Source organism: Leptonotus elevatus, chromosome 21 (assembly GCF_054856555.1).
Source record: "Leptonotus elevatus isolate MCC_2025b chromosome 21, RoL_Lele_1.0, whole genome shotgun sequence".
Lineage (NCBI taxonomy): Eukaryota > Metazoa > Chordata > Actinopteri > Syngnathiformes > Syngnathidae > Leptonotus > Leptonotus elevatus.
Window position 1 is genome coordinate 2,861,749 of NC_141259.1, and position 13,359 is coordinate 2,875,107.

At 38.3% G+C, this 13,359-nt stretch overlaps 1 protein-coding gene across 5 annotated transcripts in view; it reads right to left on the reverse strand.

The window, feature by feature from the left end:
- Positions 1–13,359, reverse strand: part of pip4k2aa (phosphatidylinositol-5-phosphate 4-kinase, type II, alpha a) — a 32,487-nt gene that overhangs the window by 16,994 nt on the left and 2,134 nt on the right. The window lies entirely within an intron of this gene.

Genomic DNA, 13,359 nt, shown 5'->3' on the forward strand with positions numbered 1-13,359 from the left:
TGATTCTGGCGCCGAGGATGACTCCGCTGTTGTCTCGGTATCAGCAAACGAATTGAGGATTTTTATTTTATTTGCAATTTTGGACGGATTATCCAGTTTAAGGATGTTTAAGTCTTGTAGCTACTTACTTCAATTACAATGGGAGGAGTACAGAGAGCTCGGGCTGTAGTTAAACCTGAGTAGCCATTTTGCACAATTTATAACCAACAACATTGCATTGGGATTGCAGTTCTGGGTCAAGAAATGTTATTTTTCTCCCCAAAAATTCAAAATTAATTTATAATTTTATAGTATATTGCTTTGGTTAAGAGCATTACGCTGCCAATGCTCAAATTATCATTGATTGCCAAATTATATTATTCCTTCCCCACAATGCATTAATGTGCAGAAAATTATTTTGGCTAGGATACATGTTATCTTGAGTGTAAAACAGACAAAATGTCTCAAGAGAACTTTAGTTTCAGGTGTTGGTGTCTGTATTTTACCTCAAGGATTATTGAAACACTTCAAATCACTACTCCACATCTATGTTTCTGCACACTTACTAGCAACTAGTAAGACAGTTTGTGTAGATTGCCATTCATCCTGGTCTTGGTAATTTGCAAAGGTTGATTTGAGGCAATTGGACTCTTCTTTATTGAAAAGACCAGTTGCCTCGATTTAACCTTAGCGGACTGGTGTAACAGGCACGGACAAAGTGATGTTATTGCATAAATCAGATGCATGATGGGTAATGATTGCGGCAACGTCACACAGCTGCTCACAATGCCTCCTTATTTAGTAGGCGCACACACATCTATAAGGACACTTGAACAATGGTTGTTCATCTAAGCCGTTTGTAGTTGCACTCATTGTCAGTCCAAAATGTTATTTTTTTTTTAGCATAAGCATGCAAATAGTGTCATTGTGCTACTGTTACGTTTGAAACGTTTCCCATTGTACATACTAGCCAGCAGCTTCTCAGTGTATAATTACAGCAATTGTTTCTGTGAATCTTGCCATATTGTTTACCATTTGAATAATCAACCTTGTTTAATCCGATGACTCCATAGTTCATTGCGCTACAACTATCACACTTGTAGACTAATTTCATACCACCAGTCCTCTTTGTCTCCATGGAGAAGCAAACTATCTTTCCGGCCCAGAGTGAAGAAAGTATGTGCTATTGCTCCATTGGACAGGAAGCAAGTGATGCAGAGTGCTGTGTCAGCAGCATGGCACAGTGTTATCTCTCAACTTTGTTAAAATGATGATTTGCTCTAAGCTGATGACAAGACACAAGTAGTGTTGACTTGACAGAACACAGAAAGTTGAAATTCAGAAATGTAATGGCTATAAATTTGTGGAAAAAATATGAATTTTAAACTTGTGAACTTTTGGAATATCTTACAGTATACTGCAAGGTGCTTTAAAAGGCATGATTATACATACATAAATTAAATATTAGCATGGAGAACTGTTCGTTTAGCTCCTCCCTAAAATACTTTAAACAACACAGCTGTAACTTTTGCTCTAGCTCGAGGACTAAGAATCACATTTTTGAATGCTTATTCACAAAACTTGTTCTGTATTTCAAAACCATTACCGTAGGACGCAACAAGCACATTATAAAACATAATGTATGACTAAACCAGTGGCGAGCGGTGACCTTTTAGAGTGGGCATGCTGTAGCAACAAATATGCTTGCGCGCGCCAGGGCATTTATTTTTCTCATACGTCCTTGCTTGAATGCGAGGGACGAAATTGATGGTGTTGATTAGGCTACTTCAGTAGGACGACCACTTGAAATTATATTCTCACTGGAGCATTCCTGGGCATGGCTGGAGCACGGCCGAGAACGCTGGAGCCTCCTCGGCCATAAAATCTGGCATTTGACGGCGCTCTATCTCCGGGACGCAAGGCTGCGAAGCGACGGGCCATACACCGTTGGAAAGGTCTCGTCGAGAAGGATTTGTGAGATATGGCCTTCCAAAGAATAAATAAAATAAATAAATACAATTTACCCCGACGGCGATGGTTCTCATCCAGGGTAAAAATCCGGCGTTTGCCGGCCCTCTTCTCAACTACTGACTGTTTACTGGAGAACAAGCCAAGTAAGCCAATTATGCGCATGCACGTTGTCAATGCTGCTTTACTGCCATCTTTTTTGCCATTCAAAAGGTGCACGTACAGAAACAACCTCTTGGAACTGACATCTTGATTTCTCATTGCACATGCGTGAAACAAGCTTTCCACCTCTTCACGAGGAAAACAGGAATTTAAGATCAAAACAGTAGAACTAAGGTATTGCATAATAGAGGATACTGTCAGATAAATACTTTCAATGATTTTATTGAAGGGCTTGGGCATGCACCACATTAATAGCTTATTATGACCGCTCATCATTAGACTAAACATCTCAATAACTTCCAAACTTTCTCCAAATGTTTCCGAACACTAAAAGACTGACAAACTAAAAAGGTTTAATCAATGTAGGTACAGTATGTGAATGAGTTAACATTCCTGAGTGGCAGATGGTGTTCGTAACATTAACAGACCCTACTGAATGGAGATTTGACCTTTAACGAATTGCCTGCATCGAAAGGTCATAGAATAACTGCATTTGATGGTTGGAGTGTGGATTTAACCTTACACTGACTATTTAGAGAGCAATTACATAATTTAATCAGGGGGTTAGGAATTACAAACCAATCAATCACTTGTTACAATTAGACAAAAATAATTACAGTAAGCACATTTTTAAAACTTGAGTGCACAAAGCAACAGTGTGTGTTTTGTTACAGTTTTTTATGAGCTACTATGTGAAAGAATAAAAAAAAAGCGAAAAAAAAGAAAAGAATGTGTACATCCATAGAGAAAATAAAAGCTTTTTGAGGGGTTGAAGTCTTCTTGCAAAAGGTAGTACTAAAATACAGCATTTTAATTTTTTTCTTCTTCATCAATTTCTAAGAAGTAACTCTTGGTCTCTTGAAAGCATTCTACCCTGGGGCCAGAGAGCCTGCGTAATCAGTGACTGTACATCCGCAAACAGTTGCTACTCATTTAGGCATTAATGTTAACAGTTTGAAGCAGTCACATATATAGCTCATATGAGCTCAAGGACACAGAGCTATAATTTAAGACCACTACTTTTAAAATACTATTTGTCTTAATGTACAGAATTAATTGAGCCATTCCAGGAGCACAAGAATAGCTTTTGTTTTGTGGACAATTAGGGCTGGGTGATATAGCTGAAAAGTGTATCACAATATAAGTCTATCATATCAATTGATATCGATAATTGATTTTGGGTCATTCCATGTCAATTCACACAACACTCCAGAACTCCGAAGTGACACCACTTCTAATTTTTATTCCATTAGTGCCGTATAATGTCAAAAGAAAGAATCCAAAGTTTGAGCCTCCTAGCTCAAACGGTTTTTGAGTTATGGCCCTTGGAAGTTTGGGTGACACGTCCACTTTTGGGATCTGGGAATTGCACACTAAATTTTGGATCATATTTGGAGGCCCACATCTTTTGCTCTAAGGTAGGTACAGACATGTTAAGTGTTATTATTATAATATTATCTATGTATTCTGGCGCTGTCTATCAGAATCTACAAAGCGCATTGGTGTGCTATTTTTAGAGGTATTAACCATTTAAAAGTGTTTTTTATTTATTTATGATGCAGTAAGGCTAGATCAGTGGTGGGCAAACTCGGTCCTCAAGGGTCCTGCAGGTTTTGGAGGTTTCCCTGCTGATTCCAATCAACAGGATCGTTACCAAGCTTATGCAGAGCTTGCTGATGAGCTGATCATATATCAGCCGTGTCGGAGAAGGGAAACGTCCAAAACCTGCAGGACTCCGGCCCTTGAGAACAGAGTGTGCCCACCCCTGGGCTTGATGATTAATCGGAATTTTGACAGGGAGGGGGGGGGGTGTATTCTTATGAAGCGCTGGGGGTAAGTCAAGTGTGTCATGGACTGCTGGTATTGTACAAAGGGTTGCACATGGAATTTAGTGTTTTAAATTGATATTATCCTTGTTTTAATCTGTATTTATTTATGTGGGTCAACAGTTGACCTACTTTCCGGATTTAGGATTTTTATATATATGCTAAAATAGTATCAAAGGCTTATTTCATAGTGAAGGAGTTGGATAATGAAAGTTTTTGCTGGCTCCAAATGTTGATGAAAGGCAACTGTTGACGGGGTGAAAAGCTCATTTCCATCATTATGTGCCCACATGACCAACCAGTCATCTGAAGCAAAGGGTCCGAAATGGTTATTTTGTCCTGTAGCCATATTTGGAGCACTCCTGTACACCACCAAAGGCTTGAGTGCCTTGAGACTCTCTAAACACATAGTAGAGATCCCAAATATGATGATAAATCAGTTGAAACCTCACCAACACAAAACATTTCCTTACAAACAAACTCCTTAGAAACCAACTTACCATTTGCAATACCAATAGCTAGATGAGCATTCACTGGTAGTATTATCAAGTATGAAGCTACAATAAGTGTGTACTCATGACGTTTATGGATTTAAAATGGCATGGAACCAATGAAAAACATCTGGGTGACGGCTATTATCGGCCGGGCCAATTGTCTGCGCCGATATTCAGCATTTTGACGAATATCGGCATCGGCCATATTGAAGAATCATATGGCCATATTGAAGAATCATATGGCCAATAATAGATCTATTTAAAAAAAAGTGTTAACTTCAGGGAACTAATTTAAGTTAAGAAAATTAAAAAATTCTGAGATGCTGCGGACCCTGGGAACTCTCTGCACCTTTTGTTTTTGTTTGAAAACAGAAGTACAAATTAAATTCTTCAGTTATTTTAAAATTTTGGAATACTTTTATTTACTTTAAAAACAATTGTTTGTTTTTATGTAACTTTTGAAAATATGCTACTAGATTTTTAAAACAAACCCTAAAAGTTGCTCAATAAACATGCTTTAAAATTTCCCCAAAAATTAAGAACTGGAGTTTGTATGTTTTCAAATTTCAATGCCAATATTTACCCTTTTAGTGAAAATGAATATCGGCTCCAAATATCGGTTATTAATAATTTGTATCGGCTTTGAAAAAAACATATTTGTCTATCTCTAGTGACGGCGTGGGATCCTGGAGCATAAAACGTTATTTAAAAAACCTTTCTGTGCGGTTAGTATGTTGCATCAAAGGTCATTGTTGGCTTCGACAACTCAATATGTTTAAACGAGACAAGCGGATACGTCAGGCTTAGTAAACATATGATGAAGATAAAGTGCTATTTAAGTGCACTCCATTAACCATTTAATATCAAATTGGTTGGTCATATGTTGGACTATGAAGTGATTTTCAGGAAAAGTACAATAAGTAAGCGATTCAAGTTTATTCAGGGCTAATCGCGATTGTTAATCGTTTAGCATAGGCTAATTTTGTTGGTGTTTATGTAATATGTGCATGTGTGTGCAGAAGATAAGGAAACATGAGTATTTATATCCACTAAAATTCTCACGTTCAAACTTGGGGGGGGGGGGGGATTAATCGATGGAATAATCAATAGGAGACTCGATTTTTTATAAAGTCGTTAGTGACAGGCTGACGTTACAGAATACATACTGTAGATATAGCAGTTTACATGTCTGTCACTACCTTAAAGTCAAAAAAATAAGTCAAAACTCTACCTTTGGCAAAATGTATACCTTATATTGAATATACAGTTTATAATCGCCCAGCCCTACACTAATGAAATTAAAAAATCTGGCAAATTGAAGAAGTGTCACTGTGGTGGGTGTCTCAATTGACACGGAATGAACTTTTATTTTATTTTAATTTATAAGATTATGTAATCTTTAATAAGAGGTAAATGCAACTATGAAAGTCAAGTAAACTAACTGGTCAATATAAAGATTAAATACACGTCTTTTTAAACAGTGTGAATTGTAGGGCTAGGCGATATGGCTGACCTGTATTTAAGGTAAATACAAGTTTTGGGGGAAAAATCCATCCGTGTGACCTTTTTCTTTGCAAATAGCCCATGTTATAACGTGGAGAGCTGTTGCTAATAATACGACACGGCTACTATACAGTATGCCCAAATTAGTTTTTATGGCTAAATTTAGCAGTTGCGGATTTTAGTCATGTGCGCTTTGGAGTCCGGAAATTATAGTATTCAAAACTACCATCATAGTCTCATGCCCATTCATCCCTGCACGTTGAACACACTACTTTTTTTGTTAATGACCACCACGTGAAATTCAAGCCTCATTTCATTTTTATTTGGCCTGGCGAGCCACCATGCTTTTCTTGCCCCACCTCCTGTTCCCCCGTTGACGAACAACAAATAGTAATTGCTGGTTGTTGTTCGTCCACCCCAACAACAATATAACAGTACTTTCACAATGTTGGGAACTTGCAAAGGAACCACACCGTTCAGCACATTAATTGCTTTGTTTTTCGATTATTTCGACAATAAAATCTTATTGCAAGAGTCGACTGGTCATTTATTTAAACGACTTCATGCCACACTTTCATTCGGCGCACGGCCACACGCATGCGCACACTTTGCTGGGTCGACTCAAGATTCAAGAACGGTTCATGTGCCCTCAAAACAAGCTTTTGTGATAAAAATGTCCTCTTAACTGCTTGTAATTGTTGCACAACTCTTAACACCACACTATTGCCTCTGCCGACACACGCACAATGCTAATGTCGGGGTTTTGAATATTTTATTGACCTCATTTTGTATTGATATTGGTCCCGTTTATCACGACAGATATTGATTCATCACCCAGCCCTAACTACAATATTAAAGTCCTATTTTTAAAATGAGACCTGTTTATGGTAATTTCCTCTCATCTCTGTATTTCTTCTTTTGTGACTCATCCCTCACATTCAATATGGCTCTCCGCGACTGCATTATATAACAAGCATAGCTGCTCAAACAAATCTAATTTAAATTAGACTGAATTTGGCGACTGACTTGCCATATGCAGCCATTTTCAACATGTAACAAATACTGTTGTGTCAGTGGGGATTTCTGCATCCTTCTGTTCATAACCACAGGGTTCAGATATAATGAGGACAGATAAAAATAGAATGGTAGCACATATACAAGTACAACTAAAAGGTAGTCTGTGCCACCTGAATTGAAAATAAATGAAGAGACTATTCGATGGAGAAGCAAAAGCGAAAGTAGTAAGCAAAGACAAAAAACGTGAAAACGAAAGACGGGATTGTAAAATGACTACGCATGGACCAGATTTCACTTCACCAATATCCAACGTACTCCTTTCACATGTCTTTCTTGACAAGCAGACTTATTTCCAAACTCTCTCTTTTTAGGATCAGCCAAAGTGGATGAGATTGATTGATAGGCCTCAATGGACATGTGGGGTTCAAGGTTATATTTTGCAAAAATGTGTATGCAACTGCACGTGTGTGCATGTTTCTCTCTCTGGTGCGGTCTGGCTGCATTCTAAGGTCTACATTCCTTATCAGACATTCTTAGTGTCCTGTCACTTGACATTACGACTCTTTTAGTCCAACAAACTTTTTTAAGCATTCACAACTTACTCCAACAAAGTGGTGAACAGCCATGACATTTTCTTATGATGCCAAAGGTACAGACAGACAGCTCAGGCATAAGAACTTCAGGTAGGCTACTATGAAATACAAGACATTTGTCACAGTTTGAACATGTACATTTTAAAATGTGTGTACATTTGTTTGGTGGTAAAGTTATGCTGCGACTATGCCTGTTGATTTATAATTTATGACAGCTATGCATGAACAAATACAAGATCTAAACTAGAATGACTCTCAGGTAACTGCAGAGAGACTGCTTCAAACTGTTAACATTAATGCCTAAATGAGTAGCAACTGTTTGCGGATGTACAGTCACTGATTACGCAGGCTCTCTGGCCCCAGGGTAGAATGCTTTCAAGAGACCAAGAGTTAAGACCAAGAGTTATCTCCATCAATGCCAAACTTGGAAAGTGAAAATATATTTCAAATTGTTGTCAGTAAACTACTTTATTGTTAGTGGCAAAATGGTAAAATACACTCCTTGATCTGCACGTTAAATGGGATCCACACCAAAATATGGCTTCCTGATGGTGGAACTATTTATGCCAACGCAAATAATATACCAGTCACTATCAAGACATGCAGGGTGCGCGCTCCTCGTTTGCCAATGACGAGGTGAAAAGGGGAGTGGTGAAGTAAATATTCCCCACGCAGGCCACATTGGCACGGCCAATTTGTCTGTCAAAATTGCACTTGGGGGAACATCGCTATACCAGGCGTAGTGTCCGTACGCAAAAAACAAAAACAGGAGGAAACATGAAAATGTGAATATTGTCTGTTTCTGCACCAAAACATAACTATATTGCCCCCGAGACAAGTAAAACAACTGTGAATTGTCCCTGGGCCCGCTCACATGATGACACGGCAGATGAACTATTTAAACAGATCAGGACGCGAAAACCTTGTCAAAACGTTATGGTTTGGCAATGTCACCTGTCTTTGACAGGAGGAATATGCTAACTTTTTTGGTAAAGTGTGTAAAAGAAGGATAATCAGACGCTTTCACGAGCGGGAAATCGGCCGGAATCGCGGAGGGACCGGCTAATGTGCACGAAGGTAGAAGAACATCACAGGTACGTGGACTGTTTCATAACCCGTTTAATTTTATTTTCATGTGTCGTCAAGTGCGTACATTTGACCATATAAATTCAGCACGGATTTACGTGACGTAATTGTCGTCTTCAGTTGCAACTGCAGTTGAATGTAATAATGACAATCATGACAAAACGTTACTGTATGTATTGATAAAATTCCATGTGCAAAATATAGGGGTATACAGACAAAAAAAATGCCACTCAACAAGTTCCACTATTTGATCAGGATCTTAATACAATAACAAAGTGGACCCAAGTGTTCTTAAAAACGAGGTAGATGTTTCATTTCTAAAATACACTTGTATATTGTAGGCCACTGCAAGATTATGAGCAGTTTGTGCTTGAATGTAGGAAAATAAAAGTGTACATAAGTAAAGATTACATTTGGATGTATTGAGAATATTGAATGAAAATCATACTCCAATTAATGTTAAAAAAAAATCCAACATTTCCGAAATATTAAATAACCTGTAAAAAACATCTGAGATTTTTTTTTTTTTTGTAAATACATTAAATCTTTTGAAAGAAAAAAAGTGCAAAGACTGAGATCAGTTTAGTGCAGAATTGCTGAGGTATTTCGGGAAAATTGATCACTCTTCAATTGTCCCTTTTTTTTTTGCATGGGGCTAAAACGGTGGCAAGCTGATGCAACCAAGGAACAGCATATAAGTGCCATCATTTCTTTCATCTGTGGCGATTTGGCGCAGTTGCCACTTTTATTTATAAGAACTTTGCTCATTTCTACCACTACAATGTGCAGTTAGTCATCAAGCTATGCCTAGAACCCCCCCAAAATTCCATCTTTCCAGAAGTGTTGTGTGTTTGTTAGTTGGGCTACAATGTCTATGCCTTGTGCATGCATGAGTGGTGCACGTAGTGAGATAGCGGCAAAATAGGCAGCACTGCCGCCACAAAAACATGATGTCGTGGCTAGCTACACTCAAATGTGGCTAGGAGATTTTTATACTGTTTAGACACATTGGCTTAAAGGTTTCATGACCCAGTGCCAACCCTGACATGGCTTTGTATGGTTTCACAAACAAATGTCAAGTGATTTCTGTCTGTTGAGCAACATACACATACACCATAAACAAGTAAAATGACTGCAATCAATGTACACAACACAAACAAATAATGCGTACAGTCCATGTACACACCATTAACAAATGTAAACACTGCAATCCATGTAGACACCATTAACAAACATTGTATTGTAAAAAGGCACCAAACTTTTCACAGCAATGTTACTTTCCTATTGAGTAGCAGAAATTGTGAGAATTTGGATAGTTTTAAATTTAACAAATGTCTGAACGATTCATCAATTATCAAAAACAATTGATTCATTTGATAATCAATTAGTTGTCAATTAATCACTGTAAATTTGCAGTGGAATGTAGAAAAATAAAGTATCTTAGAGAAAAAATATAAATAAAAGTAAGTCAGGCTTTGTGAAAAAAAATACATTTCAACAAATATGAACACAATAAAACATACTATCTTGTATTGGCATAGTAAAATGTGATGTCCTATCGCCTTGAGAATATGCTCTTTCACCTGGTAATACAAGACTTTTTTGGGGCAATTTGCCTAACGAGTCTCTAGGTAGGTTTAACTCTTTGACTGCCAGACGTTTTCAGAAAAGGGATGCCGTCAGTGCCAGCCGATTTAAGCATTTTGACTGATCTTTCAAGGTCCACAGAAAATGTTCTGTTTGGACTATGGAAACACACATACTACCAAATGAAAGATTGGACTTTCATCTTTCATCAGAAAAACAAAGTATGTTTCTACCTTATTCTGTTCTTTAGTAATCAACAATAGAAAATGGTTAGTTTCATCCGATTTCGCTTGTTTTGGACTCAAATACGGAGAAATCAAGCTTTTAGTGAAACGATATTATTTCATGCATTCTAGTGAATTTTACACTTCTTTTTGTCCATGAATGATGCCACAAACACCTAAATAGTGCTTTACTTCTATAAAACACTACCACCAAGAATGAAAAAGTGTTTTTTGATAGCAAAATACCTTTATTTACATTCAACAGTGTAACAATTTGACAACAATTTGGCAAACTATTTACAAATGTGTGCAACTGTGGTGCTATTTACAAATATGTGGATGTTTCAACGACAGTTTTTCTTTTTGTAACACTCTCCTGCGTGCAAGGAGACGCAACAGCATTTGCACAACAGATTGCCTCTTCGTGTGCTCCACTTTCTTGCAGGCCGTTTTTTCCGGGGAATAGCAAGTATATACTGCAGTGTGTGTTGCCATCAAGTCTAATATCAGGATCATGTTACGGTTACGTTACGGTGGTGTTACGTCTGGCTTCCTCATGTCCTTCAGTTGCTATACCGGGTTGTAAGAGATGTTCTGATCCATCTTATCCACTCCATTCATGGTGACATCGTAGTCCAGAAACAGTGTCTTCTCCGTGATCAGACTGTACCCGCTCCTACGATGAATATGCATTGGACTCGGGGTACTCTTCATTGTCCGACAAAATGTCCGCATGTGCAGCTCCGGCGTTAGCAGCGCTAGCCGGTGATGCTTTATGACGTGGGAATAAAGGCCGCGTCCAACTGTGGCGTCAACCTCGGGATTCACCATCATCATCATCATCATCATCATCAATGCATTGGTCGATGTTTTTCGACAACTCTTCATCGCCCGATCGAATGTCCGATTGTGTAGAAGTACCCGGTCGGTTATTGTGCGCGTTTTCCGGCGTTAGCAGCGCTAGCCGCGCTTAGCCGGTGAGGCTTACTACGTGATCATAACGGTCGCGTCAAGGCTTCCAACTTTGGCGTCAAGCTCGGAGTCATCATCATTGTCGACATCAATGCGCTTTTTAGTATTGATCGATGATTTCCGTCTTTGAAAAAAATGCTCAAGCGTGAGCTGCTTGCAACCGGTTGCCATTGTGGCTTCATCAGACATTGTCTCCTCAACACTCTAGCTCCGCCTCACGTCTTCTACTGACGCCCACGGTGGGCGGCCCATCCAACCTTGTGCAAAGAGAGTCATCGCTGCCATCTAGGGGCCAAAACGAGTCATTATACTAACCAGATCTGCTTGATACTTTCAGCACAGCTGCCCAAGGCTTTCCTCCACCCGTTTCCCAAAAAAAACAAAAAAAAAACATAGTGAACGTCTTTTAACGTCCTCGGCGCCCTTCCGTAGGTTTATGCTAAACGTTTTATAACGTTTATGGCGGTCAAAGAGTTAATGTGAAACAATATTCACAGGAACTATGTTCACAGCATTTTCAGGGTTTTTCCTGCCTCAAATTGAGGCAGAAGTGGTATCACCCTGACTATGGTGAGTGACTACCGATACCAGGTATCGGTGCCAATACCAGTCTTATTTTAAGGTATCAGTATTCGCGGCGGTGACCAATACCATTGGCCTCCCTCCTGCAGCCATTTTAAGATCAGGGACTAGAAATGAGAAATTATATGAATACAAAGTCGGCATTAATTTTTGCCATTGTTTCACTACAATCATTAAAAAAATCATCTACTAGTACATATTAAATTGTAAATATAGTTCAGCGTTGTTGTAAAACACGATTATGTTTATTGTATATACTGTGTTTTTATGACTTTGGCGATGGCTGGAGTGCGCCACCTCTGCCTCGCAACCGAGAATTGGGTGTGTGCAACGGTTGCTGTTTCTTTTTCGGTTGTTGCTTGAGGTCTTTCCGGTGCACTGCTGTTGATATCAGTGCCTCAGGCTGGAGGTGGTGAGCAAATTAGGTGAACGTGGCCACCTCTGAATTTTGTACACAGAAAAGAAGCCTGAGATTGTACATTGTTATTTTTTTTTTATAATACACTGAAGAAAAATACAATTTTGAATGGCAAAAGATATAAACCATGATTGTATCTAACAACTGTTGCCAGTCATCCAACAGAATAAGTCATTACTTAAGTACATTTGTGACTAAAAGACAAGACCATTACTTCAGTATTCATACTCGTTTATATTTTTGTTTGGTGGTTACCCATGAGATTTTGGTTGCAATTAGCGCTACTGTACACTGCTGCTTGTCAATAAATGCAAGACTGAGAAAGTTGAATTGAACTAAACTATTTGTATCCATTTTACTTTATTGGATTAAACCAAACCTACAGAAGGATGATAGTGGAGCAAAAAAAAAAAAAGAAGAAGTTCAAATTGGTTTGTTACTATGAACAAAAAAGTGTTTCCATATTCCTTGACCATTCAAGGGAGTTTGTAGTAGAGGGTAATTTTCATTTCTAAATAGTGATCTTTCGTCGCCGACCCTCTAAAAAAAAATCTATATAGACGTAATTGCTCTTTTGTTCATTTAAACTCAGGCAGAAATTGTGTCACTAAGTCAATTAACATGTTGACAAAACAAATTATAGTTTGTGCAGGAATGCTTACTTACTACTACCTAATTAAATTTTGGCATTACATTACAGCAAGTGCTGGTTGCACCAGTTTCAATAAGATCAAACCCGTTGAAGCTCCTGCACCAGACAAGCAAAACCAGAAATGTAATGTCATGACACGCTATTATTAATTATTCAATTTCAGAACTACTTCTGGCAAGGCCAATTGCTTGTCAAAAATAAAAATAATTTTTTGGGGGATTAGCTGCACATGCTTCGCCCCAACTGTTTTGCAGAAATCAATGTTGCTGTTACTTATTTTTGAATAATCAGAAAAC